Source organism: Capsicum annuum, chromosome 4 (assembly GCF_002878395.1).
Source record: "Capsicum annuum cultivar UCD-10X-F1 chromosome 4, UCD10Xv1.1, whole genome shotgun sequence".
Lineage (NCBI taxonomy): Eukaryota > Viridiplantae > Streptophyta > Magnoliopsida > Solanales > Solanaceae > Capsicum > Capsicum annuum.
In genome coordinates this window covers 159914507-159930342 of record NC_061114.1, presented here as the reverse complement: position 1 = coordinate 159930342, position 15836 = coordinate 159914507, and positions in this window count along the sequence as shown.

Below are 15836 nucleotides of genomic sequence, written 5' to 3'. Positions count from 1 at the left end.
AAGGTTAATTTAGTTAAATACACACTAATTAAAATTTATGTGATAAGTCAACAAAGGGTCAAGTGGAAAGAAATAGAGGGAAAAAAATGTTAGTACAGAATTAATTATATTTTTCTCATTTTATTTTTATAATTAATTATTTTTGAAAGTATACACACATGAGAAAATTAGCTCTAAGAAAGATTTTTAAAAGATTATAAATTAGTAAAAATTATCATTTTTATTTATGATTTCTTAAGAAATGAATAAATAGAAAGTGGACAATTAAATAAGATGAAGGGAGTAAATTTAAAATTCATTTTGGTTATGCCTTAAACTTGTGACCTAATATAATTTGGATAATTTCACATTTGCTCCATTTACACAGTACGATGTCCATTTTGTGAAGGAAACCGCTTCCAGTCAATTTTCCTTTCTTCTTCTTTACACCGTTTCGTAGTGGAAGGGTGGACGGGATGATGTTCTATTTCTAAAGGCGAAATACATAAATAAACTATTAAATTTGATCTCATTTTTTATTTTAATATTAGTGTACTTGCGCTTTGCGTGATCGTGAAATATTTTTTTAAAAATAGATGAATTTTAATGTCACAATATTTGTAAAAGAAAATTATTATTTTTTAATCAAACGCATTTTCATGATTCACCAGCCTATATAAAACTCTTTGATATATTATAAGTATGTGGCAAACGTTTGACGTTAAATAAGAACCGGCATATATATATAAACTTAATAAGACGCATAGAAAACAAATAATCATGAAAAAAAGGGAAGTAAAAGGTAATTTAAATAAGTGTAGTATGCAATTAGTGGCGGATTCTGACTTTTCAGCAAGTGAGTTTAATATATAAAAAATAAATATGCAACAAATGAAACAAAATGAAGATTAATTAACTAAAACATATTATTACAATACTATTCTACGAGTTTTCATTTCTTGAAACCTATTCATAATACTTTCATCAGAAATAGTATTAAATAATTTTTTTCTACTTAAGGCACCATACAACTGCTCGTGAAATCATCATCCATTCGATTTCTCAACTCACTCTCGATCAACTTCATTGCTGAAAAGACTCTTTTAACTGTAGCAGTGGCAATCAGCAGGAGCAATGCAAACTTTACAAGACCAAACACAAGAGGATAATTAAAGTATTTTTTTCTTAACTAGCTTCCCAGAAAGGTCACCAAGTCCTTTTAGATTAGAAAATCTTTGATTAACATCACGAACATCAACAATATAAGTTTCTAGCTGATTCTTGAGAGTAACCATTATATTTTCACCAAAATCATCAGGATATAATTCAACCATTCTCAATATTTTGTTTATGTCAAAATTAGAAAATGAGTCAACATGATTCAAACAAGCAACCTCAATAAGCAAATCTGTTCTCACCTCATTAAAACGATCATTGAGTTCTTGAAGTTGCCAATCAATAATTTTAAAAACTACTTCCACGCGATAATGATGTGAGATAGAATAATCAACAACTCTTTATCAAGACCTTCCAAAATTAACATAAAAATCATTAAAATTGGGTATCAAAATATCATACCTGACATAAAATACAGACACAGTTTTGATAAGTGGATCCTATTCTTCATCTCGTAAATCTTGCAATCATTTTTTCACCACTTCAACGACTAGAACAACATTTGCAATCTCTTGTCATTTGCAATATCTTGTTCTTTCTTCTATAAGGATTCATTAAGCTCATTTGTGATTTCTAAAATATCTCTCATTAAGTGCTATATCAAAGCAACCTCAAACGTTTGACAAGTTCTGAGATATCCTGTTGCCCTGGCTTTTTCTTCAACAGATTCAGAATCAACAACAATAGTATCAAGGATATCAGTAATAGAACCAAACATACTAATAAAGTTCTTAAACAATTTATAGTGTAAACCCCAACAAGTTTAGCAGCTCTAGCAAGACGAAGTTCTTGATTCAAGCCCTTACCATTTTCAATCTCGCCCATATCTAACGCCTCTTAAAATTTTTATGCTTGAGCTTGTAGAAGTTCATCCATTCGTTTAAAAGAATCTCCTACTACATTTAATACATTAGAAATCAACAATACAAGTTCTCCAACTTGAAGACATTTTTTAGATACACCAACAAGAGTCAACTGAAGTTGATGAGCAAAATAATAAAATGCATAAGCTGATCTGCTTTCTTGCTGAATACAAACGTTAACGTCACTTAGATATCCTTGCATATTGCTTACTACATCATAGCATTGCCCTTGTAAACAAGATAAACTCAAAGAATGTTGAGTAAGATAATTAACAACTATTTCTTTTAAATATAAAGCACTAGTATCATGAACATGGACAATCCTTATAAATCATTCCACAATAGATCCCCACCATCGACATATCACAAAATATTTGCAATTTGCTCCTTATGAGACACATCACAAGATACATCTATTAGCAATGAGAAATAATCACCATTTAGATCCTCCGTAATAGCTTTAGTTGTTTCAAGTTTACATGCAGTGACAATATCCTTTTGAATTTTATAAGATGTCAATTGATTATTTTTTGGAGCATTTTTCAACCCAAAATCTCTAATTCTATCACACCGACTTGCATATATGAAAGAATTTCAAGAAAGTTACCCTTATTTAATGATGATTCATCTTCACGATGTCCATAGAATGCCAATCCTTGATCCAAAAGGAGTCTTAACACATCAATATAAGCTTGTACACGAATTCTGTAAACAAGCTTGGTTTGATTGGATGGATTCACAAATGCATCTTGAATTGGTTTTTCTTGTCGCATTAGATCTTCACACATTTTCTTTGCCTGATTATGATCACTATTTGGCCCTCCAACATGTGTCTCTAATCTTTTCTTTTTGTGCCAACTTCTGAATCCTATACTTGAAAATGCTTTACCTCCACCTTGATGAATGCTTTCATCTTGAAATAAATAACAACATAAACAATAAGTGGCATCTTCAATTTCACTATACTCCAACCAATCATGATATATTTTATATCATTTATAATTAAAATGATATTTTAATCTAGAAATATCTCTTTGAGGAAAATCGTGAACTCGAGGTTGATATGAACCTCTTTGAATATATGCTCGCCTAATCTCATCACGATCATTCAGATGATATTCCTAAATAGATTTTCTTTCTTTTGGATTTGCCAGTAAAGAATTTAAGTTTACTCCTTGCTTTTGTTTTTTGGCAGAATGATGATTTTCTTCTAATTAATTCAAGTTCCCTTCCACGCGAGGAGTATTTTGAGTGGATGAACTTGATTGCGCCAACTTTGATTATACCGGAGCGAAATATCTCTTCATTGACTTCAGAACCTGTATTGTCGAATTAAACGTCTCATTAGAAAAGTAAGAGTTATTGATTGAAACCTTCAACATTCCAGAACACTGAGTTTGAAAATGCTTTGAGTTTATTGTTGATTGTTGTGAGAGGTTACATAAGATGGAGATTATAAAGCAACATGGATTCAAGTTTTTGACTTTTTTACTGGAGAAAGATGCTAAGTAATGACGAAGAGCATATACTGAATGACGATCACTGATTTTACCTCTATTAACTTTGGTGCAGTTCCACACTTTGTTATTAGAGAAACATGTGCCACAGTTCCTCTGTGACTACAAAAAGGATGAGTTTTTGGCATTGGTGCATTGTGATATATCTGTTGCTGCCTATGAGGCCAAGTTCCATGCCTTGTCTCTCTATGCTACACAACTGTTGACTTTTGAGGAGGAGAGGATTTACCTCTTTATTAAAGGTTTGAATTATGACCTTCATGTATTGTCTATGCATATGACTTCAGCAGGAAAGGTGTTCAATGTAGTTTCTGACTATGTGCTAAAGTTAGAGGGTTTTACCCAAGAGGGTTATGCTAAGATGCTAGCTAAGAGATTTCAAAATGTATGAACTTTCAATAGGTATTATTATAAGGGCCATATTCAAAAAACTTATTCAAATCATCCTATTCAGTTGACTTTGCTTGCTTCTGCCGTGGTTTCAGCTAAGGGTTTTTCTCAGACACAAGTTGTTAAGGGCCAAGGGGCTTCTTACTATTCTACTAGTTGACCATTTCTTGAACAAGGATATTACTATTGTGGTATTGTTGTTCATTTTAAGAGGGAGTGTAATGTGAGTTAGGTGAATGCCTAGACACAAAAATAGACTCGGGCTATAATCCCAGTGGTAGTGGAGGAAGAGAAGGAGAAAGGGGTCATCCAAAGAAAGGATGGAAAATCAGATGGGTGGTTGGGGTTGTTGAAAAAATGGTGGAACCATGGGAGGAGCACACTTGGGAAAAAAATTAGCTCAAATTGATTATTAGGCTTATTGTTATATATTTTTTAGGAAGAATGATGCTGAGGTTTTTGATTCGGTGATCACATGTGCTATTTTTGTCTATGACTATATGGGTTCTATTTTATTTGATATGAGGTCTACTTATTTTTATGTATCTATAAAGTTTGTAGTGGGTCTGAACTTGGTTTGTGATGTACTTGATTACCCTTTTTATGTTTCTACTCTAGTGGGTGAGTCTGTGATAGTAACCCATGTTTGTCGCTCTTTTCCTATAGTATTTATAGGTTTTCAGACTTGTGTAGACTTAGATATACTGGATATGTTAGAATTTAATGTAATTCTAGGTATGAACTGATTATCTACATATCTTGCCATTTTAAACAATAATGCTAAAACAATGTCTCTAGCTATGCCTTGGATGAAGGAAGAGTGGGAAGGAATATATAAGGCCAAACTAGTAAAGATTATATAGCATGTCTGGCTAGGTGGCTAGTGGGGAAGGGCTGTTAACATATTTAGAACATCTTCAGGATGCAGATGCGGGGTCCCCTTCTATAGAGTTAGTTTTGGTAGTCTTCGAGTTTTAGGATGTGTTTCCTTCAGACCTATCATATATGCCTCTAGATAGGGATACAACATTGATTAGAGTTGGGCACTTGCTCCATTTCTATTCCACCTTATCGAATGGCTCTAGTAGAGTTGAGGGAGCTCAAAACTTAACTGTAAGAGATAATGACAAAGGTTTTGTTCTTCCAAGTGCTTCACCTAGGAGTGCTCCAGTCTTGTTTGTCTATAAGAAGTATTCCGAAAATATTGAGGCAACAAAAAAGTGGAAAATCGGCTAGTTTAGTGACCGAGGTAAGAAGATTTGTGGGTCTTGCTAGTTATTGTCACAGATTTATCAAGAAATTTGCATCCATTGCAACCCATTTGAAAAGGTTTAGTCAAAAGGAAGTGCCATTTGTTTAGTCAGACCAATGTGAAGAGAGCTTTAAAAAGCATAAGAAACTCTTGACTACAACACTTATTTTTCTATTGTCAGTTGAAGGTAAAGACTTTATAGTGTTTTGTAATGCCTCACTTTTGGGTTTGAGTGTTGTGTTGATACAAGATAGGAATCTCATTTCTTATGCTTCGAGGCATTGAAGCCTCATGAAAGGAACTACCCAACCCATGACTTAGAGTTGGTAAAGGTGGTATTTGCATTAAAGATTTGGAGACACAATCTTTATAGTGTCAAGTGTGAGGTCTTCACAAATCATTGTAGCTTGTAGCATCTATTTACTCAAAGGGATATAAACCTAAGGCAACAGAGGTAAATGGAATTATTAAATGATTATGATGTGAGTATTCAGTATAATCTAGGTAAGGACAATGTAGCAGCAGACACATTGAGCTGAAAAGCTGTAAGTATAGGTAATCTATCATTTTTGAGTGTATCTAAGCGACTGCTAGCTTGAGAGATCAAACTCTTATCATCTCTGGGCATGCAATTTGGCATTTCAAACATAGGTAGTGTGTTGGCTTGTGTACAGTTAAAGTCAATATTTGTGAAGTAGATTATGGCTAAGTAATGTGAGGATAAGAAGTTAAATGCACTAAAAAATAAAGTGGTGTGAGGAGAAGTGGTGGATGCCACTCTTGATGTAGGAGGGGTGTTGTGGTTTAAGGAAATATTATGTATTCCTTGGGTTGGTGATTTAATTCATGATGTACTTTCATAGGCCCATCGCTCATGTTATTATATTAATTCAGGTACAATCAGGATGTATCGTGACTTGAGACAGCTTTATTGGTGGCCTGGGATGAAGTGAGACATAGTGGATTAAGTGTCCAAGTGTTAAAATTGTCAGCAGTTAAAGTATGAGCACCAAAGTCCTATAGGGTTGCTTCATAGGATGCCTTTACATATGTGAAAGTGAGGCCGTATTGCTATGGACTCCGTGGTGCATCTCCCTAAGAATTTGGGAAGGTATGACTCTATTTGGGTGATAGTACCAATTCGGGTAGACTATAGCTCTCAGCCATTGGTTAAAATTTATCTTATGGAGATTGTAAGACTTTATAGGGTGACCCTAACTATCATTTCTAATAGAGATGCAAAGTACACTTCCAAAGTTTGGGATACGTTGCATGAGGAGTTGGGCACCAAGCTCACATTTAATACAAATTCTCACCCTTAAACTGATGAGCAGTCGGAAAAGATGATTCAAGTGCAAGAAGACATATTGAAGGCTTGTGTGATTGATTTTGGTGGTCATTGGGACCAATTCTTTTCATTGAGTGAGTTTTCATACAATAATAGTTATCACTCTAGTATTGATATGGCACTATTAGAGGAACTTTGTGGAAGAAAGTGTAGGTCATCTATTGGGTAGTTTGAATCAGGAGATGTTAAGACTTTGGGCAGATATTTGATAAAGGAGGCTCAAAAGAAAGTAACATTTATTCAAGCCATGTTGTTAGATGCTCAAAGTAGGCAAAAGGAGTACGGAGACCATAAGGTAAATGACATATTCTTTCAGGTTGGTTAGCAAGTTTTTCTTAAGGTATCTATCATGAAGGTAGTCATGAGGTTCAATAAGAGGGAAAGCTCAACCCACAATATGTAGGTCCCTTTGATGTTCTCAAAATTGTGGGTTCAGTTGCATATAGATTAGCTCTACAAGGGGGTTGTCGAGAGTCTATCCGAAATTTCATGTTTCAATGCTAAAAAGGTACCATAAAGATCTAGACTACATCATTAAGTGGGATTTGATGCTTTTAGATAAAGATTTAGCTTACGAGGAGGAACCAAAAGAGATTCTAGATTAGGAGGTTTTAAAATTGAGGACGTAAGAGATTCATTTGGTGAAGGTGCAATGAAGCATCATCTAATTGAGGAATCCACTTGGGAGACTAAGAAGGATATATGTGATAATATTGACAATGCCCAAGTGTACATGCAAGTGTACCTGGTCTACCACGTAATATAGTGGCCTTATAGAAAGCCGAATATCGATCCCACAGGGACTTGTTCTAACAACTATTAAATTCTAGTTCACTTATTGAGATTAACTTGATGCAAAGTAACCAAAAAGAGTTTGGAAATTTGTAAGACTAAACGTAAAGTAAACAATGCATAAAAGAAAAGTCTTGAGAGAATAAATAGAGTAAAGCCCAGGGTTAAAGCACTTTAAACAATCATACTATGCTATTGAACTTCATTCGTTAATTGCTTATCTTGGTTTTAGATTCATAGGGTTTATCGCATGATCATGATCTCCCGAACTCTAATCGTCTACCTAACTTGGACATTACAACTAAATAGTTGAGCGTGGATTGAATAATCCAATTAAATACTTAAAGCTATCATCATACATGTGAAACAAGAAAGGATTCTAGGTACATCCCTATCTTAGAAGCTAATTCAAATTCTTTATTTTATAAAAGAATATGAACCTTACTTTGCTTATCCCCACGTTCCATCTTCCTATTTCCCCTCCTGAGATCTCAAGGATGACAATATATGTATTATAAGGTTAGATAATCCTTAAATAATTAAAACAAGGATGAAAAAACAAACAAATATGATAAGAAAATCAAATAAAATCAATTCAAAACAATAGTAGTCATGTTCTTGGCTTTAACCCCGGAAAGGGGGCGTTTAGCCACTAATAGACCTAATCATGATCCTACTAATGGAATACATAATCAAATTAATTAAAAAGCTAAAGTGAAAGAATAAAAACAGTAGATCAAGTGTTTAAAATCCCCTCTCAATGCTCCAACACGTCTAAAAATGGTTACAAAGTGTGCATTTAGATCTATTTTTACTAAAGGAAATTTTGCCGGCATGTAAATAGAGGGGGTGTCACGCTCATGGGAGAATTGGACTTCCTGGGTGATACAAATCAGTCCACCAAGTTACCAAAATAGTCCACAAAACGTGAGAAGAACAAGCAACACAAAGGGATAAAAGATGACAAACACAAAAACACATGGATTTGCAAAATAATGAAAAGATAGATAATGAGACCAAGATTATTAAAAGATTAAGAACCAAGTATATTTCAACATTAACCCTTAATGAATATAATAATCAAAACTATACTCTTACGGTGGCTGCCAAGGTAATCGACTCACCTCAAGATCCACCGTATCCAAGCAAAGAACAATATTGGCTTTTCCAAGCCCTATACTAAGGATGACTTTTCCAAGTCCTAACTAAGACTATACTAAGGTGTTATACTCTCAAGAGAAAGGATTTTAAGTGTTTCAATCTTTTATATTTAATAAACTAACTAGCAAATGAACAAGTAGAACCTATTTATAGTCTAACTTATTACATAACAAAATGACCACAATACCCTTAATGGAAAGGGGTGGTCATGGAGTGTTACTTGGACAAGGCTAAGTAACCAAAATATCCTTAATGAAGGCCCAAAACCGTGAGTCCTCAATCTTCAATGCTCCAAGAAATCTTTCACACGTGGGATTTCTCTTTGGTGTACTCAAATCGGCCCCTCCATGTAGGATCCCATTTCCTTAATGCGACCAAAGATTGATGCGCCACGTACTGACTTCGAATGATGTCATTGAAAGCTAAGGTGGCCATTTGAATTGTATCACTGGGGCATTGCGGACTTGGATCCACTGCTATGAAAGGGGTGCCGCCTGGTCAAATGAACCAGTGGGGTGTGGTGGGTTTATTGCCTGCACACACTATAAATTGCTTCCAAAATTTTGTCTAAGTGTTCATCGTCCATCCGTGCCTTGTGGTGTTATTTTGCCTTCAATTCTAGATTGTTCAAAATTAAAATATCATCAATATTAACTCATCAAGCATCCTATAGTATCAACACCAAGCATTAGAGTTAAACACAATACCACATCAAGAACTATAAGCTTGTGATACCTTGAAAATTTTTTTTGTTAAGATCTCGGATGAAAATGTGTTGAATTCTGTTCTTTATCGTGATTAATAATTTTTTGTGTGGAATTTCTGGATATGTGACCCGTCATCGTGTATAGCATCGAATAAGCTTTCCAACGATATGTGGATCATCCAAAACGGACACTCGAGCAATGAGTTATGATCATTTCGATCTAACCGTGAATAGTGGTGAATAGTAAATATGCAGGAAAAAAATACAGAGGCCTGGCAAATTTTAGGGTCAACTTCAAACGATCATAACTCCTTGTGCCTAATGATCTGGGTGAGCTACTATATATCAATAGAAATCATTGAAAGTCCTCTATTAAATGAAATTGGTTTCATCCAATTTGGCCATCAAAGCAAAAATTTATGGTCGATCTACTTCAGTCTATCAAAACAGTCTACCAACGGACAGATTTGACATTATTTAATTTTTAAGGGTATTTTGGTTATTCCCACTCCAATCCATCCGGGTAAACCATGGATTTAAGTCCATTAAGAGCATTCAATAGCTTATTTTTCTCCAAAATTTCCTAAGTCTCAAACCCCAACCCTACTACTCCAAATTTCATCCTTCTATGTCTCTTGATTGAACCGTAATTTGGGATTCGAGTTGATCATGTTAAGGGCTTTGAGAAGCACCCTTTATTTTTGTGAATAAAGTTCTGAAGTCGGAAGTTTATATTCATCTTCCATTTTTAGGTATGTGGGGCTTTGAACAAGATTATCCTTTAGATCTTGTGCTCGGTATTTTTGTTGAATTACATTGACATGAGATTTTACATGTTTTACCATGAATTGGAAATATGGTTTTATATCTTATATTATTGTCCATGAGCTATGGGATTATGTCATCCGATATATGTATGATGTTGAGATAAAATAATGTCCAAAAAGTATTTGATTATGAGAGTATGATGATTTAATTTGTTAAGACTTGATTTATACTATCATTCTACTATTTCCTTATTATGAATTTATAATTGATATTGGAAATTCTATATCTCTACTATGGGTTGATGTCTCAAGTACCTTTAAAGGAGAGTTGGATGACAAATTGAGAAATGTTGATATTGAAGTTGCAATGAGTCTTGGTATTCTCCGGATGGTTTTGATGAGTTAAATTGTTGAAAATATTATGTATTGAGTCTTCATATCCTTGTCTAAATGTTGAGTCGGTTATGGTTCAATGCATTGATACCTTGTTGATGTTGAGAAAGATTAAAATATTTTAAGCTAAAATGTGTTGAGTTAGGAATCCACAAATTGATATGATTTGATAAATGAGAAAGAGATTTGATTTGGTCTTTATGATAGACCCTTGTGATGTTGTGGTGGATTTTCTAATGCGTTCTGAGCTTTTTGGGGAGTAGTACTTAGCACCGAGAGGAAAATTTGGTATTTTTCCAAACCTATGTGCCATCGTAGGGTTGTTTGATGATGATATTATTGTCCAGAGAGCCCGATTGTGATTATTATAGTTTTAAGGTCGTACTCCCTGGCAAATAGTATGACGCTCCCGCCAACAGGGGTTTCAAACATTGGTATTCCATGTAGCTCACGTGGGGTTATCGGTTATAGAAAACTCCCCTGTCCATAAGTGTCATGTTTATTGAAATACCGAGTCACTTTGAGTTTTGATGTGGTAAGTGAAGTTGCCTATGATGATCTATAATGATTTAGGAGGTTTTTCTCCTACATTTCTTATCTAAGATGTTATGAGTTGCATGATTAAATGTCACTCAATCCAGGTGTGTCATTATGGTCCGTATGTACGTTTTTGTTAAATTTATGATATTATTCATATTTTGCATGCGCCCCCACATACTCAGTACGTATCTTATGCTGACCCACATATTTCTCTATGGGTTACATTCTTACCATGATGTAGGTTCAGGTACTCAGTCGCAGCCGCGATAGTGATATTCGAGTGCCGCATTTACGTTCCTTCAGTGGTGAGTCCTCATGGTTCGAGGACCAAGTTGCTAGTTTTGGTGCTGTTATTTTGTGATCCCTTTGGTCTGTTGAGTCAGTTGGGGATTTGTCCCAATGGCTCATTGATTTTGCTGTATAGAGGCTATGTCAGACTAGTGTATTGTTGGGTTGGTTTGTGTATAGACATTCCATATATGTACAGTCTAATGATATTCCATGCCATGTGCAATGTGATATAATATGTACTTATATATATATCCTTAGCGTAGCGTGTATGTTGTTGTGTTGGAACCCAAGGGTAGTATTTTGGCTTAAAGGGTTAGCTTGAGGCTACGTGTAGCCTAGGGCACCGTGTGGCATCTCGGGATGATTTCGGGGCATTACAAACTTGGTATCAGAGCCTAAGGTTGTGAAGAGTCCTAGGGAGTCTAACAAGCCACGTTACATAGAGTCTTGAGCATCAGTGTGTAGCATGCCATACCTATGATCAAGAGGCTGCGGCGCGTTCTAGGAAAAGTCATTTCTTTCTTTCTACAAGAGCCTATCATGATTACAACTGTTTCTTTCTGCTGTTAATTCATGCATTCTTATGACAGAAAATGCCTCTACGTCGAGCTCGCGGAAACAACAACCAACCTCAACCCGTTGATCCATTACATGAGATGGTATCCCATGCCGAATTTTGGGCAGCTTTTCAGACGCTATCCCAGGCAGTTACCGCCAATACTCAGGCCAACGCTCCACTTCCACAGGAAAATAATTTAGCAGCAGCACGAATTCGTGACTTTATGCGGATGAATTCGCTAGAGTTTCATAGGTCGAGAGCAGGTGAGGACCCGCAGATGTATGTCGATGAAATAAAGAAAATTACACAGATTATGCATGTGACCAAGGTAGAAAGTAGGAGCTGGCTTCTTATCGATTGAAGGATATTGCCTATGACTGGGTGCAGATGTGGAATAAGGGTAGAGAGGAAGATACCGCTCTGGTGACTTGGCAATTGTTCCAAGATGGTTTCTTAGATAAATTCTTTCCTCTTGAGTTACAGAAAGCTAAGATAGAGGAGTTTATGAATTTGAGGCAAGGCTCCATGTCGGTTAAGAAGTATTGTCTTAAGTTTAATCATCTATCGAAGTACGCTCCCAATATGATGGCTGACTCGAGGACTAGTATGAGTAAGTTTCTAACTGGGGTATTGAGTTATGTGGAGAAATAATATAGATCTTCTATGATTAATAGGGAGATTGATCTTCCTAGGTTAATGATTCACACCCAACAGATTGAGTCAGACAAGATAAAGAAAAGAGAAAGAGTAAGAGGGATTAAGAGAGTCAGATCAGAGCAATGAGGTAGTGTCAGACTAGATTCTCCAAAGGGAGTCGCCCTCAGTTTCAGAGACGTCTATTTATACCTGCGCCTTCCTCAGCTAGTGCTCCCATATATCGGGGCAGGCAGGAGATCGAGAATAGGTTGGTACCTTCCAGGTCTCAAGACAGTGTAAGCAATTGGCCTCATCCTTCTTCGTGTGCTAAGTGTGGTAAAGACCATTTTGGGGAGTGTTATATGGGGCAGCGGGGCTGTTTTAGTTGTGGAAAGTTGGGCCACATACTTAGAGATTGCCCGTATGCCGGATAGTGGAGTGGTGATGCCCGTCCCCAAAGTTAGGCTACCAGTGCCCCGCCTCCCGTAGTCCATCCAGTTCCTCCTCAGGGTGCTTCATCTAGTACTACTGGCAGTCAATGCCAGAATCATTTCTATTCTATACCACCTCATCAGGAGCAGGATGACTCTCCCAATGTTGTCTCTGGTATGCTCCGTATTTTCTATTTTGATGTCTATGTGTTGATGGACCCGGTTCGAGCTTTTCTTATGTGACACCTCTGATTGTTGTAAATCTTGAAACAGATCCTGAACTAATTTCTGAGCCTATTTTGGTTTCTACTCTAGTAGGAGAGTCTTTCATTGCTAAGTGGGTGTATAAGAAATGTCCCATTACTCTTTTTCATCGGGTTATGTATATTGATTTGATTGAGTTAGATATGGTTAACTTTGATATCATTTTGGGTATGGATTGGCTTCACTTATACTTTGCGTCTATTGATTGTCGTGCCCTTGTGGTCAAGTTTAAGTTTCCTGATGAACCTATCCTCGAATGGTCCAGGAGTTCTGTGATTCCCAAGGGTCGTTTCATATCCTATCTCAAAGCTGAAAAGTTGATTTCCAAGGGTTGCATCCACAATTTGGTTCGGGTTAAAGGCACTAAGTCTAAAACCGCGACCATTCAGTCAATTAATGTTGTTAATGAGTTTCTTGATATCTTTTTGGAAGATCTCCCTGGAGTACCTCTTGATAGGGAGATAGAGTTCGGGATTGACCTTTTTTTCGATACTCAGCCTATTTCCATTCTTTCGCATTGCATGGCTCTTATGGAACTTAAAGAGTTGAAGGAGCAATTGAAAGATCTTTTAGACAAAAGCTTTATCATACCTAGTGTGTCCCCGTGGGGTGCACCTGTGATGTTTATGCGTAAGAAAGATGGTTCTTGCGGATGTGTATTGATTACTGGCATCTTAATAGGGTTACTATCAAGAATAAATATCTGCTTCCTCGAATTGATAATTTATTTGATCAATTGCAAGGTGCAAGCTACTTTTCGAAGATAGACCTCAGATTCGGTTATCACCAACTTAAGGTTAAGGAATATGATATCCCCAAGATAGCCTTTAGAACCCGTTACGGTCATTTTGAATTTCTAGTGATGTCTTTCAGGTTAACTAATACTCTTCCAGCCATATCTGGATTTATTTATAATAGTGTTCCTTGATGATATTCTTATTTACTCTCGAAGTGAGGGTGATCATGCGGATCATCTCTGAATTGTGTTGGAAACTCTTCGAACTCATCGGTTGTATACTAAGTTCAGTAAGTGTGAGTTCTGGCTGAACTCTGTAGCCTTCTTGGGTCATTTTGTTTCTTTCGAAGGTGTTAGAGTTGATCCTCAAAAGATAGAGGCTATAAAGAGTTAGCCTAGATCTATTTCTCCTTCTGATATCTAAAGTTTCTTGGGTCTAGCTGGTTATTATTATCATTTTGTTGAAGTATTTTCATCTATTGCGTCTCCTATGACCCGTTTGACCCAAAACAAAGTGAAGTTCCTGTGGTCCGAATCTTGCGAGAAGAGTTTTTAGGAGTTGAATACTCGACTAACTTTAGCCCCTGTGTTGACTTTGCCTAACGGTGTTGATGGTTTTATGGTGTATTGCGATGCTTCCAGTGTCAGTTTGGGTTGTGTATTAATGCAAAAGGGTAAGGTTATAGCTTATGCTTCCAGGCAGCTAAAGCCTCATGAGAAGAATTATGCTACCCATGACCTCAAATTAGCTGCTGTGGTTTTTGCTTTGAAAATCTGGAGACATTATTTGTATGGTGTCCATGTCAACATCTTCACAGACCATAAGAGATTGCAGTATGTATTCACCTAAAGGAGTTGAATCTTAGGCAGAGACGATGGTTAGAACTGTTGCAAGATTATGATATGAGAGTGCTGTATCATCCAAGCAAGGCCAATGTAGTAGTAGATGCCCTTAGTCGGAAGTCCACAGGTAGCATAGCACATGTGGAGATTGGTAAGAAGGAGTTGGCTCGTGAGGTACATCGTTTGGATAGATTGGGGGTTAGGTTGTTTGGTGATGCTGAGGGTAGTATAGGAGTACAAAGCGGTTCCAAATCCTCTTTAGTTTCGGAAGTGAAGGAGAAACAAGACAGGGATCCTACCTTGGTCGGGTTAAAAGAGTCAGTTAAAGACCAAAAGGTGGAGGTTTTATCCCAAGGGGGAGATGGCATTTTGAGACTCTGAGAAAGATTATGTGTTCCTGATGTTGATAACTTGAAGCAGAGGATTATGGCAGAAGCACATGGTACGCGATACTCCATCCATCCTGGTGCTACCAAGATGTACCATGATTTGCGGAAAATCTATTGGTGGAACGGTATGAAGAGGAACATAGCAGAATTTGTGGCAAACTGTTCTATGTGTCAACAGGTTAAAATAGAGCATCAAAGGCCAGTGGCGTGATGCAAGAGTTTAGCATTCCTACTTGGAAGTGGGAAGAAGTGAATATGGACTTCATAGTTGGTTTGCCGCCTTCTCGTCGCCATCATGATTCGATTTGGGTTGTCGTAGATCGGCTGGCGAAATCAGCTCATTTCTTGCCTGTGCATTCATCGTATACAACTAAAGATTATGCTAGAATATATATTTGGGAACTCGTCAGACTTCATAGAATCCCTTTGGCTATTATTTCTGACAGAGGTACTCAGTTTACCTCTCAGTTTTGGAAATCTTTCCAGAAGGGTCTTGGTACCCAAATTCATTTAAGTTTTGCTTTCCATCCGCAAACAGATTGTCAGGTCGAGCAGACCATTCAGACTTTAGAAGATATGTTGAGGGCTTGTGTGCTTGATTTTAAAGGTAGTTGGGATGAGCACTTAGCATTAATCGAGTTTGCTTACAATAATAGTTTTCATGCTACTATTGGAATGGCCCTGTTTGAAGCTTTGTATGGTAGAAGGTGTAGATCACCCATTGGTTGGTTTAAAGTTGGTGAGGCTGCCGCGATTGGATCGGATACGGTGTTCGAGGCCATGGAGAAGGTTAAGATAATTCG